This window comes from Ochotona curzoniae, unplaced genomic scaffold (genome assembly GCF_017591425.1).
Source record: "Ochotona curzoniae isolate NIBS_2020 unplaced genomic scaffold, NIBS_Ocur_1.0 contig_4612, whole genome shotgun sequence".
In the NCBI taxonomy this organism is placed as follows: Eukaryota; Metazoa; Chordata; class Mammalia; order Lagomorpha; family Ochotonidae; genus Ochotona; species Ochotona curzoniae.
This window is the reverse complement of record NW_024466343.1, coordinates 8988031-9001779: the sequence shown is the minus strand read 5'-3', so window position 1 is coordinate 9001779 and position 13749 is coordinate 8988031. Positions and strand designations below refer to the sequence as shown.

General features: G+C 36.0%; 1 non-coding gene across 1 annotated transcript; it reads right to left on the bottom strand.

Annotated features, from left to right (window-relative positions):
* Positions 1 to 6116: 6116 nt before the first annotated feature.
* LOC121161104 lies at positions 6117 to 6221 on the bottom strand. The gene has a single exon (XR_005884623.1). It is a non-coding gene; the product is annotated as a U6 spliceosomal RNA (small nuclear RNA).
* Between the last annotated feature and the right edge of the window lie 7528 nt (positions 6222 to 13749).

Sequence of the window (13749 nt, the reverse complement as noted above, 5' to 3'; positions counted from 1 at the left end):
TAGTTAGATCTTTCCACCCAAGTCTCCCTTAAAATGATAAATTCCCAGTAATAGAGTGACCTGGCTAATCTTTTCTGTGTATTCTTTTCTTCCATCTTCAAACAGATAATCAAAAGTTGAATGCGCACATCAAAATCCCCATGCAAATAAAATAATGAAAATATGTATTATCCTTCAAGATTAACCTACTAAGTTTTTAACGTGCTAGAAATACCCACCAATGTTACTCCCTTCATATCTAGTAAGTTTCAGATAATTTGCTGTTAGCTTGATGAGCTGAAGGATACAGAAATATACCTTTACTGAAAATGTCCCTTAGAATGTTTTAGATTACTCTGAATATGAATTTTCTTTCTGTGCTGTGTTGAATAGTCACCTCCCACTATTCATGTCCACCTGAGTCCTCAAAAGGTGGCCTTTCTGGAACTGGGGGTACAATTAGCTAAAATGAAAACACACTGGTTCTGAGGAAAATCTAAACCCAATATGATTAGTGTATAAGACAGAGACAATGTTCCTACAGAAACACAGACACATGGAGAGAACGGCTTGTGAAGAAATGGAGGCTAAGATTGAAGTGATGTGTCATGCCTGCAGCCAATGAATACCAATGATTGGCAGAAATACCCAAAGTTAAGGAAAAAGCATGAAACAAAGTTTTCCAGAGAAATTCAAGGGGAGCGTGGCCCTGCCAACAACTTGATTTTAAGTTTCTACCCTCTAGAACTGTGATAGAATATGTTTTTGCTCTTTTAAACTACACAGTTTGTGGTATTTTGCTAGAGTAGTCCAATATATTAAGAACAAGTTCCTTCCGTCTGTGCTCTCTGGCACCTCCACCCATCTGTGTACCCAGTGAGATTCAGCAGCACTAACTCCTGTGAGCAAGGTATCTCATTCAGAGAAAGCAAAAGCACAAAAATGGTGTGATTGATTGAGGATTTGTTGCCATGACTGGGTTATCTCTTACTGAAAAAGGACAGACGTTTCTTTCTTTCTTTTTTTTTTTTTTAGTTGTAAAGGGTTAGTGTAATGAATGAAAATATTCAGGGATTTATCTTTGAAGAAATAAAAAAACTCACAAAAAGCAAGTATTCCATACATATTGTGCTATTAAAAAGGTAAAAGAATATTTTATACTTATTTTCCAGGATTAATTTGGCGAGTCAGGATTTCAAACTGTATTGTCTTTTTTTAACAAGCGCTAGATCTCTATATCTACAACTGTATTCCATTGAAATTTCAATCAGTTTGTATAGAATGTATATGTTTCATAGTAATTGATAAAGATATGAAAAGAAGCATGTAAAATGGAAAAAGTCTTCAGTAGGGGGTTGTGCATTTAAGCAACATAATCTACCACTTGCCAATGACCACAGGAGTGCTAGCTCATTCACCTTCTATCCAGCTTTCTGCTCATCACCTGGGTAGACAGCAACAATGGCTCAAGTACTTGAGTACCTGTTACCCCCACGAAAGACTCAGAATAAACTTATGGCCTGGTCCAGACGCGGCTAAGTGGCTATTGTGGAAATCTGGGGAATAGACTAATTGTTGGAAGTCTCTCTCTCTCTCTCCATTCTCCCACCTTTTTCTATTTTTACATATGCATCTATCTATATCTACTCTTATTCTATCACTCCACATTGCAAATACATTGGCAAATGAATCTTAAAAATAATTAATTTCGGAGATAATAAAACAATTAAGCTTCAACAAGTTGTTGGGGGAAACAGTATTAAAAGCAGATTAGGAAAAAAAGCAGATCAGAAGCTGTTTTACAGAGTAAAACATAAGGATTTAATAAATCTAGATATATTTTATTACTATTTTCTCTTGCTGTCATTATTTCTATTATGTGAATCACTGCAAAATTATAAAAGGGGTGATAATTGCTATGCTTAATTAAACTAGGAAAAGTGCTACTAGAGTAAATTAATAAGTAAATCATTTGAGTTCATTTGTGAAAACATCAGCAGTTTTGTGTTATTAAAAATCCACAGTAGTGAATCCTTTTATAAAAGATGTTTTCTATTTTCCTATAACAAATAAAATTGTAGTTTTTCATGGGACCATAGCTCAGGTAACCAAAAATAAACATATTGACACATTGTATTATTTTCCTTTTCAGTTCTGAAGAATTTGAAGAACACCAAAATTTGTATAATTAAAATATTTAAGAAGAAAGCAATGAGAATTGGAATTTAAACTGAATTAAATATTTTCTACATTTTCATGAAACAGTTTGTTTGAAAATGTTTTTAAAGAAAACTGGATTGCAGGTTTATTTATAATTTAAAACTTGATTCCTTCAGAAATAAGCCAGAAAATTACTTTCTGTAAAAGTATTTTAGTTCTAATGAATGTTTTCTATGAGTATACCACTAATTCTGGCCTCTGTACATGTTTGACATCTGTACATGTGTGAGCTCACTTACACACAATGCACATTCAATGAAAGCTAACTGAGATTATCCTTGATACACCAGAGAAAGGGGTACACAAATGTTAGAGCAATTGCTCCTTGGTCCTAGCAAATTGACATGAAGATTTTTAAGGTTAACTGGCTGAAAGTACACAGCAGATAAAATTTCACACAAAAAAAGCATGATCTCACAAGCGATTTCTGAAAGCATATTCCACTTTCCTATTAGAAAACAACAAATAACAAGAAAAATAATGCCATTAATACAATGCCAAGAGAAACTGGCTTGACCAAATATAACTATATGTGTGTATTTAGACTTCAGTTATTTTTAGCATTTAATAAGCTAATGTATACCACGGTTCAGCAAGAGGAGGATATATGTAATCATTTAGACAAAATGCTTTTTGAATGCTGATGACAAGGCTAAGGACTAAAGAAGTAGAACTGATAAAGATGTAATATTGACTACTAAAGGAGGTATGTATGATGAAAGCTATGAAAATATACAAGGAATAATCTGTACACATGATAACCATTTTAGGAAAACTGGAAGAAGTCCATTTAAAGTAACAAAGCAGATGGGCAGAATTATTTAGGTAGCTGAAGAGAAGGGAAGATACTTTAGGCACATGTATGCCTTATATAAACATGTTGAGGGAACAGATTCAGGTAACTGTGAAAAATCTAGTACAACTAATTAAGGATAAAAGTTATTGTAAGAAGTTTGATCTGAAGAACATGATAGGGTCAGAGATTTGGTAAGGGTTTTGGATTTTATCCTAAATGTAAGCAACCAATAGGTTCTAGCAAATATGTGCCAATGCTAATTATGCATTATTATCTGTACTGATAATAGATCATATTAATTCTATCTCTAGAATGTATCCTAAATATCTTTGCTTTTCTACATATCTAATGCAATCCCCCGGTCTAAATAAATACCCATCCTTTCTCAATATTGTTGTAACAATTATCTGTCAAATGTTTTGTTATCAAATTGAGGGGAGGATCCTCAACTTCCTGTCTTGACTCAGGACCCCAAAATTCATATCATTAACAACTAGCATCTGTAACTTTTAAAACCAGTGCCTCCCCACGGCCATCCATATAATCATGTTTTGTTTCTACGTAACACTTTAATCTTACTCTCATTCTAGAACCTTTGTATTTTGCAAATTTGTAATGTGCATGCTCTGTTTTCTTTTTAGGTATTCAATCACATAAATACATAAAAGTATCCAGGCAAATGGAGGAACAGATTAAGAAACATGTTCCATCACAGAATTTTAGTTTTCTGAAAAGTTTTTTTGTCTTGATATCTCAGACTTCTGAATAACTGAGACAATTTGAAAATCGCAAAGTTGACATCATTTTTTTTCTCAAAAGTTAAAACCAATTCAGAATTGTATACTGCACAAAATTTATAAGTTGCTTCAATTTTTTTTTTTTTACTTTCCTTTTTATATGTAGACAAAGATAAGGAAAAAAATCTGGTTGGTCTTTTTAAATGACAATCAAGAACCTCATTCTCTAGGGAACATATTAATTCTGACAAACATTTTCCAGTGCCCTTGCTAATTACAAAGCTTTACTTTCAGAACTTTTGAAAATGCTGTCAAACAATAGAAGGATGGCTAATGTCCTTGAGTGTCTCTCTCTACAGTAGATGCTGTGACCTGGGTGTGGTTCCTGAATTGCCTATTCATTCTAAGTAGCATATTCTGTAAATAGCAAGCAAACACTGTGGACACAGGCTGTGTTTTTGACTATTCAGTGGCTACAGGAAATAAACTCTGCCCTAATTTCCTACATTATTCAATAGGGTGGAAGCCAAGGGAATACAAACCACTGTGACCTTTAAGTACATTCCTATGACATAATACCCAAGATGAAAAACTTTCAGCGGCATTACACTGCCTTTTTGTATCAGGAATATGCATGTTGGCTGATATTAGTAAACAAAATGCATTAACTCTGGAGTTGTTAGCAACAGAAATCACCTTATATTTAGAAAACATGTTTATGCAGCTTCTGTTACTATTTGGGAAGAAAATGCTATATATTTAAAAGTAATTACTATTTAGTCAACTAGATTGATGTGGATGCTTCTTTTTAATATAACATATTTATGGTATGACTGCACTATACTAATTATTCTTCCTTTCATTTTTACTAAAAAAATTCTCATTCAGATGTATAAACATTGCAGAATGACCATTAGGTTTCTTTTTATGGACAAACAAGGAAGTAGACAACCAACCAATAGAATGTCCTAGAAACAGCTGATTTCCTGGGGACAGCTATAAACTTCACAGCTGGAAACCCACCACATCACTTATATTTTCAGCTAACCATACCTGGATAGGAATAGCAGAATGTGAAATAGCTGCTTCTTTTGGGTCTCTTTTCCATCTAGGCAGAAAGAGACATTTACCCCAAACCTAAAATGCATACATGGCAGCAAGCACATTTTGTATCTGTGGATACTTTTGAAGGTGATCTATGAAGTTGCTTAACCGGAAAAATATTTCTGAACATTTTTCAGCAAAATGTAATCAGTCACTGCTCTTTCTGGTATGGAAAAAAAAAAATAGAGAGGGAGAAAGATCTGAGAAATTCTAATTTGAGAGGTTAAAAGTTTATGGATGGAATAGAATTTTCAGATCCCCTTTATTCATTAATTCAAAAATATTTTGTAAGATGTATGCTGGAATTGCCAGCTGGGTGTTTCCAGATAATAGCTGTCCCTAGACTCTGAAGCAGGATGCAGGGACATTTTACTGTAAATCACTATATGATATCAAACACACCCAGATATCCTGGGTTAGAAGCATGCAGCCGTTACCAGAATGGTAGCTGTACAGTTCCCTATATTTCTTTGAGATACTGCAGATATACAGAAACACTTAGGTCAGCATAGGTATTATCAACGGAAAATAAAATGCCTACCAAGTTCATTAAGATAAACTTTTCACTGATGCTGAAGAATTCTCTTGTTTGAAATACAATTCAGCAACCTTTGAAAGGAAAATGAATGTGCTCCATAGTTAAGAATTCTCCTATTTCAGTAGATTGTGCATATCCTGTGACTTTTGGCTTTCTAATTAGTTGGTGGCTGTATCAAACCTCTTACTCTAATTTTCCCCAAGAACCTATAATAAGCCGAATTAGGTGTTATCAAGTCTGTTGTTAGTTCAAAGACTGTCTCAAATGCATGGATATGATCTCATCTATTGCTTTTCCCCCATTTTCCGAATCAAATTTTAATGTATTGGGGTCACTGTGGCATGTCTGGTGAAGCAAACACCTGTGATGCTGACAACACATGTGTGTACCAATTCTTGTCCCAAGCTGCTCTACTGAAGATCCAACTCCCTGATAACACACCTAGGAAAACAGCTGGAGAGGACCCAACCCCTGAGTCCGCCAAAGATGAAGATCCTGGGTCTTGAATTCTGCCTGGCCTAGCCGTGGCCAATGCAGCATCTGTGGAAGTGAACTTTCAAGTTCTTGAACTTCAGGATTCTCAAATTATAAACACCATCTCCAACACTCTTCTGGCTGGGTCATCTTCAGTGTTAAAATTTTAAATCTAAGAAAGCTTGCAGTCTCCTAATTTGTTAGTCTGCTTATTTCACACAGACACACACATACATGCAAAAGTAGCATGTGGGGTACAATTCGCATTTTTATTTGATAATGCTTCTTCAGATATCTACAATAATCTTGCTCAGTGGCCATGCCAATCTCTTTATCATTCCAATTTTAGTATATGTGCTGCTAAAGCAAGCACATCTTCAATAATCTCAATCTCTTCTAAAATCAAATTGAATAACAACAACAAAATTGGAATTAGATGCCTCTCTAATGATTTTCACCTGTCTTCACCAGATGAATCGAATCATACTTGGCACTTCTCCACCCACTGTCTCTCTCAAGAAAATATTCTTCAGAAACAACTAATTCATACTTCCTTTAAATTTCTTCATCTATACACCTGCTAAATTCTGTATTTTCTATTTTTCACAAAATATACTTGATTTATTTAAAATTCAGACAAATCCCTCTGGGTACCATTATTCTACTTTGGTGTTCATGCCTAACTTTTTTAAACAGTGTTGCTCATATATGTTAAACCGCAGAGTCCCTTAATTTAGAATACCTTTGCTGCCTCCAATACCTATTTCTGTAACCCTTTAGCCATATGTAATTGAGATTAGTGATTAGATTGCTTAATATATGAAAACACAATTTTTCCTCAGCCAGGCGGAAGGAGCAGCATGATAGACACTCTATATTTAATACCACTACCCAAAACCACAGTCAGCTAAGGAATCCACATACCCTTTTCGCCTGGTTTCTGTTTGTTTTGGTTGTTTTTATGTTTATTTGGTTGTACGTGTTTCAGTTAGGTGGTGTGTCTATTTGCACTTGAAGATCAATGGCTGGAAGTCTGTACAGTATCTTAAGTTTAAGATCTCTGTCTCAATTTCCTTCAGTAATTTCAGAAATGGTACTTGTTCTATAATTTGTACAGAAAAGCAATGCAAAACATCAGTCCCACTATCAGCTCTACCATTATGCACAAATGTGACTTGGTGTGTGCATGCATGCATCTGAACTTTTGCTGTGTACCTGTCACTAGACCTAGGCATTATGCCAGTAGAAAAATGTGCTCCAAATACAGATTTCATGACCATACCTAGGATAATACATAGAGTAGGATGTGATCTTTTTAGGAAACCATATTGCTACAAGTCCATTTTGCGTTTTAATTCCCTCCCTTGAAAACTCAATGTTTTTTCCAAGTCATTCCCTGCTGTAACAAGCAAACTATGATGGGAAAATATCCTTTAACCACACCCCATGGATCATCTTCTTAATAATAATTTATCAACACATTTTTCTGAAAAAAGATTTGAAGTTTGATATAGTTCAATCTTGCTGAAATATAAACAGTTTCATCTTTCCTTCAGCACTTAGACTTTATTGGTTTTCCAAAAGATATTAAATTAACATGCTGAATAATAAAAGAGTCAATAATGTTTTTTACAAGCTCTGCATATAAATTAAAGAAAAGATTGTTGAAGAACTGACAGATTGAAGACAGCAATAGTTGATGGACATATAGCGCAGAATAAATTACATTCTTTATCGAAATGTATAACAAATAATCTCTGAAGGCCATTTTCTTTCATCAGAGCAAACCATGAAGAAAGAGTATAGAAACAAAATAAACTCCTCAATTATTCGTAAATTAAGGATCTAAGCATGTTTAAAGTGTTCTAGAATCCCAACGAAATGCATGAAAACACACTTTGTTAATCTGAGATTTGAAAGAACTGCATGTACTTCGCTTGCCCTTGAAACCCAGCACCTCATTTTTAACTGTACCAAGTTTACATTTTACTTACAGAAATTAATCTTCCCCTTTGCTAAGTGCATTGGAAATCATGAGCACTAACTATGTAAATGATGCTAGGAACTGTATCCCCCAAGTATGAAATAAAGCTCTAACTAGATAATGCTAATAAATATTAATATATGGAGATAGCAATAGAATATTAAATGATTAAGCTGCCCCAAATAAGAATAATAATATACCTAAAGTCCTCTAGGCAGTCATTCATTGTTTTAGGGCTCTACAAATATTAACAAAAGCAGAGCCAGCAGAGAATTATATGTCCTAAAGGTTTATGACTTGAATTGCCCTAAAAAGAAGAATAGTCAGTGGCTACAACTAAACAGGTGAAAGATTGGTTTAGTTGGTTAGACCTGGTAATTAATTCTGAAAGATATGGCCTATTTTTTACCTCTTTCAGTAATCAGGTTTTCTTCCATAGAAATTACCATTTTCTAGTCTGTTTTCTTGAGGCGGGTGAAGGGTGGCGGGGGGGAGGAGTGGAAGGTGCTTTGTAAGCTTTAGGAGTCTCTGGAGAATCTGCTGTTTTCCTAACTGCATTATCCATTTTCCCTCAAATAATCAAGTAGTAAATACTAAAGTCAAGGAAACAGCCTGACATTAAGCAAAATGTAGAAGCCTCCGTCACTTAAAGCAGAAATGAAGTACCAAGGCACATTTCATGGTTCCTTACATCTTTGCAGGTCCATGGAGCCAAAAATGAAATAAACAGCAGCATCCCTAATTCCCCTGTAGAAGAACCTGCCTTGAATTCATCTTACACTGACTTAATTGAAGAATGTATTTTCCAATTCTTAACAAACAATGTCAATTCAAGAACTCCTTCTCTCAAGTGCCCTGTATTTGGTTTGTTTCCCATAAACTTCAATATTGCTATCATGTGATATGACTGATGTTTAGGTCAAATAGATTTCCTTTGAAAAACTAAATAAGTCAAGCCACACACAACCCACAGTCAGCTTCTCATTTTATTAACAACTTATAGCAGTATATTGTTAAAAATTAGTGAACTATAGTTCATAGCATCCACTGGCAGATCTGGGGAGTTCTGCCCAAGTGGTTTGGGAAGTTCTGAAACACAGCCCTCCCAATGTCCATTGGCTGACATAGTCAACCTCTTGTCTCCACTGAAATTATTATTATTATTATTTTGCTGTGATTGCTTGTCTGAGGTAGTTTTCCAATTTGTTTTACTTTCTTTCTTCTCTATGGTACCGAACAAATCACCACTTGGGGACCCTGGGTTGCTATCAGGTGGTGGTTCCCCATTCCTGAGTACTGGGACCTTTGGAAAATCAGGTATAGCTTGCCCCCGTCTTTTTCTCTTTACCTCAGAAACAAGAAGAAATAACAAATTTGAAAACCATGAATTCACCCACTTTTCCTTAAACCTCTGTCCTTCCCACTCTGATCAACAATGTAATCATCAAAATAAAGCAATTATGAAAATAATGAGCATAATAATCTCCCTTTATATTTTTATATTTTTTAAAGATTTATTTATATTTATTGTGAAGTCAAATATACAGAGAGGAGGATAGACAGAGAGAAAGATCTGTCCATTGATCACTCACCAAGTGGCCACAATGGACAGAGCTGAGCAGATTTGTAGCCATTTTCTCACAGTCTCTTCCAGGTCTTGCACACAAGTGCAGGGTCCCAAGGTTTTGGGCCGTCCTCACCTGCTTTCCCAGGCCACAAGCAGGGAGCTGGATGGAAAGTGGGGCCACTGGGATTAGAACCGGCACCTGTATGGGATCCTGGCGCATGCAACACAAAGACTTCAGCCACTAGGTTACCATGCCAAATGCAAACTCCTTTTATTTTTAACTCGAATTCCCTGTATCCTCCCATTCATCCCAGTGCTTAGTAATCCCTGTTTTGAGTTCATACTAAACTGCTATTTTGTAAGCATTTACAATTGAGAGTCAAAATATAGGATTTATCTTTCAGTGTCCAAGTTATTTCATGCAACATAATGCCACTCAGTTCCATGCATTTTGCTCCAAATGACAGTATTTCAGCCATTTTTATAATTGAATAGTAAAATTCAGTATAGTATTCATAATCACAGAATTACTGCTGTTGCACAAATTGTACTTCTTGCTTATGTGGGCTATATGAAAAATAAATAAATAAAAAGATAAGCTGGAGGCAACTCGACAGCTTGATTGCACCCTGCTTGGAGGAACCAAATTCACACACACACACTCACACTCACACAGAAAAAGAATTAATAGAAAGACAACACAAAGCAAAAAGCACAAAACGAAGAGTTCATAGATGTGATTTCCAGTAAATCCATTCATTTCTATACAGTGTATAGCTTTCAGCCTCAATAAAAAGCCAATTATTAATCCTGCAATTACCCGGCCTTATCACTACTGTCCACACATGCTGACCATGGCTAGAGTTCTACATGGTATTCTTTTCATTAGTGTTTCCAAAGGGAAAATTTAATTAGAGATACATCTCTCGAATGGACAAGAGAAAAATATAAGGATTAATACATTAATGCTAACATGTAATTACATTAAAATATCTACCAGTCTGTATAGAAAATATTGACCCTGCTTCTGACCTTCTTATTTGTTCTCTCTTTATATAACAGGGAGAACATTATTTTAAGGGGGAAAAGCGTGTTAGTTCCTTCCTGTAAGCTTGTGTACTGACTGCACAGGAAGAAATAATCAACTTAGTTTATTCTGAACCCAATCAGTTCCTGACTGCATTCCATAAATGCAGGCATTTGGAAGAAAACAAGCTGATCCACAGGTAACAGAAACCAAAATATGTACCGATGGAATGATAGGAAGCTGTGACTAAATGATTCCAGGTAAGACTAATATAGAGTAACGGGAAGAAACCCGTTGGTAGAAAATTTAAAGAGATAGTCATGCTTACATCACAGATCTCTGATAGCCAAGCTAACAACTAAATTGCTATGCCATAAAAGTGTAATTTCTTCCTATCTGACTGTTTCTTGGTATTGTTTTTCTCTTAATCAGGAGTGTGATCTTGTGATGCAATTCTCAGGTGTCTACATATAAAACCCAGCTATCCGGCTCGCAAGCACCCACTAAGTCCTTCACATTTGCCTGCTGTAACTTTACTATTATTGTTTTGACATTTCGGAAGCAGATGCATGTTTTTCATCTTGGAAGGCAAGCATCTGTTCTTCAGAGTTATCCCCAGAAGCTGGAGTTTTCCAGCAGACACGCATTACATTAGAGATGCTCTTTACAACCACAACCTATATTCATGTGCCTCAATTGAAAATATTTTAAGAAAAACTTCTGAATAAGCTGAGAAATGCAAAGACTGCTGACATTGATTAAATACGTACAATGTGCACTGGAAGTAATCTATGCTAATACAATTTACTAGGAAAAACAAGGAAGGAAGTTGAGTTCGGAGCTCTGATAGATGGAGAGTTGCCTGAGGAACCACAAAGCCCAGCACTTCAGAAATGTTGCATACTTCTTATGGAAAAAGAATGTCTGTTTTTAGTCAAGAAAAGGAATCCTAAAATGTATATAATAATTTGTGTCTGGTACTGACATGTTTGAATTCCATGATTAGAGGAGGTGAAATATTCACAAAATGTGCTCAGGGAAAAATCGCCTTGTTTGGCTTCATATTGGAAAGTGGTCCTGTTCAAATTTGACTTTGAAAAGTGAAGTTTTCCAGCTGCAACTAAGAATAGTTTGCAAAATATAAAATTTCAAAGCCCTCAAAATATATCTAATTCATTTGGAATTTGTAAATATGTTAACCAGCTATTCTCCAGAGGGAAAATGATATGTTTTAGATAAGACCTGGGTAGAAATTCTATGCAGGTGGACAGACCAGCAGGAGGGTGAGATAAGGCTGCAAACAGCGGTCCCCACACCACATACTTAGAGAAAATGAGTCAGGGATTATGATAAAGGAAATCGGACTTGCTAAGTTAAGTATTTATACATGAAAAGAATATGAATTCTTAGGAAGTTACAGATCAGGATTTAAAAGCCATGCATCTACACCTTATAGTTGTGCATACACAGTCTAGAGCATTAGCTGTTCTTCCCAGTAATGAGCATATTTTTAATTTAATTTAATTTTTATTTTTTTATTTAAGCCTAGCAGTTTATAGTATTCAAGCTAGATTTTACAGAACTTAGTGCATTCTAAGGCAATCAAAACAGCCATGTAACTCTAACAAGACATACATTAACAATTGAAGAGTAGAACAGTCTTAGGCAGGTGAGCAGAGAAATCCCCAATAATTTAGCAAGTGAAGAATAACTGAACTCTACATCCTACTTGGTGAGGTCTAGGAAAAGCCAAGTCAGGAGCCTGGCCAGTCAGGTACAGGCTGAGCAATTGTAGGCAAGCTGACTTCTTCTTGTCTATTCAAAACTTTCTATATTAGTCTCTCGCTGTCTATCTGAGCTAATTTGGGGGCTCCTGAGTGGCTCTGATGGCCAGTGCAAGAAAGGATGGGGAGCCAAAATGGAACTAAGTAAGGACTAGAGAAAGCTCCTCTCCAGAGTCCAGAGGGAATTTACAAACCTTGTATCTGATACAGGCCCTCTGAGGAGGGTCTGGGCTGCTTCAATCCCGTGTGGGAAATTTAATAGGAAATGACTGACCTTGGAGTTCTCAGCCTATGAGGGCATTCAAACTCCCTGTGATCTCAGTGGTATTCAGGGTATGGTCCTCGGTGCACGTACTGACAATCTTTGACAAAGTGTCCAATGCTTCTGTGACAAAAGCATTTGGGCAGCCTCCAGGAGGCTCATTGGATCTAGGATACAGTCCTCCTCTTAACCTCCTGCTCTGCTCTGGGCTCCCCTTCTGCTCTGTGCATATTCCCTCCTGTTAAGAGTCTGTCAGGGTTGCTCTTGGATCCCACTGTAAGTCTCTATAGTTTTTGCTGATGTCTAACACAGTTCAAAATCTGTTATCTAGAAGTCACCGGTTACAATCTTAATAGATCATACTTAAAATCTTGCTCACATATTCTAAGAAGGTGGAAAATTTCTCTGCCCTCCCAATCTGTTGTGGAACAAAAAGGATGTTAAAACCATATCAGAATTTTCAGTTCTTTGATGCAGTTCCTCTGGGGATTCCTTCTTCTCCAGAGTATTTTATTTTTGAAAGTTAAGCTTTGGTCTAAGTTCTTATATGATGAAAAGTGTTGCTTCCTGTATAAATACCACACATATGCCTAAAAGTAAAGTTAGTTTATTTAATTGCAATCAACATTTATGACCTTCCTGCTGGTGACACCCTTTGTGGCTTGGGCAGGAATAGAGTTTAAGTGAAGAGGTGAACTTTATGTGCCTCTGAGTCAGATAATAGAGAAAAAAGCAGGAGAGCCCTCGTGTCATTTTACAAAGTTACAAAGTTACAAATTGTCCTGAAAATGAATAAGGGATGTTGTTTATCAAAATACTCCCAGTGGAGACAGAGATATTTTTGTGGGATTTCCACTTATTGCTGACAATCCAAGAAGCAGTAGAGGTCTACTTTTCATTGTTGGTTTTTTCCTACAAGAAAGTGTTTAGGAAAGTTGGCAGTTTTAACTAATGTGCACGTTGCTATTTTTTTTTTAAATAGTGTTGGGTCCAAGGCTGCGTTGAGTGTGATGAGTCCATCTCCATCTCATTGCTGTAGGTAAGGAAGCATTGTGAGCACCACTTGCCCTGCCTTCACACAGCCATGCTGATTGTCCCAGTGTTTTCCTCTGCACGACAAGGACGATAAAGATAATAATGTAATTAAGATTTACTGAGCATGTACTACTTACATGACACTGGATTAAATATTTTACATTCATTATCACACTTAATCCTCACTCTAACCCTGAGAGTTAGGTACCATTATTATCCCTTTATGAAATGGATGATAAAGC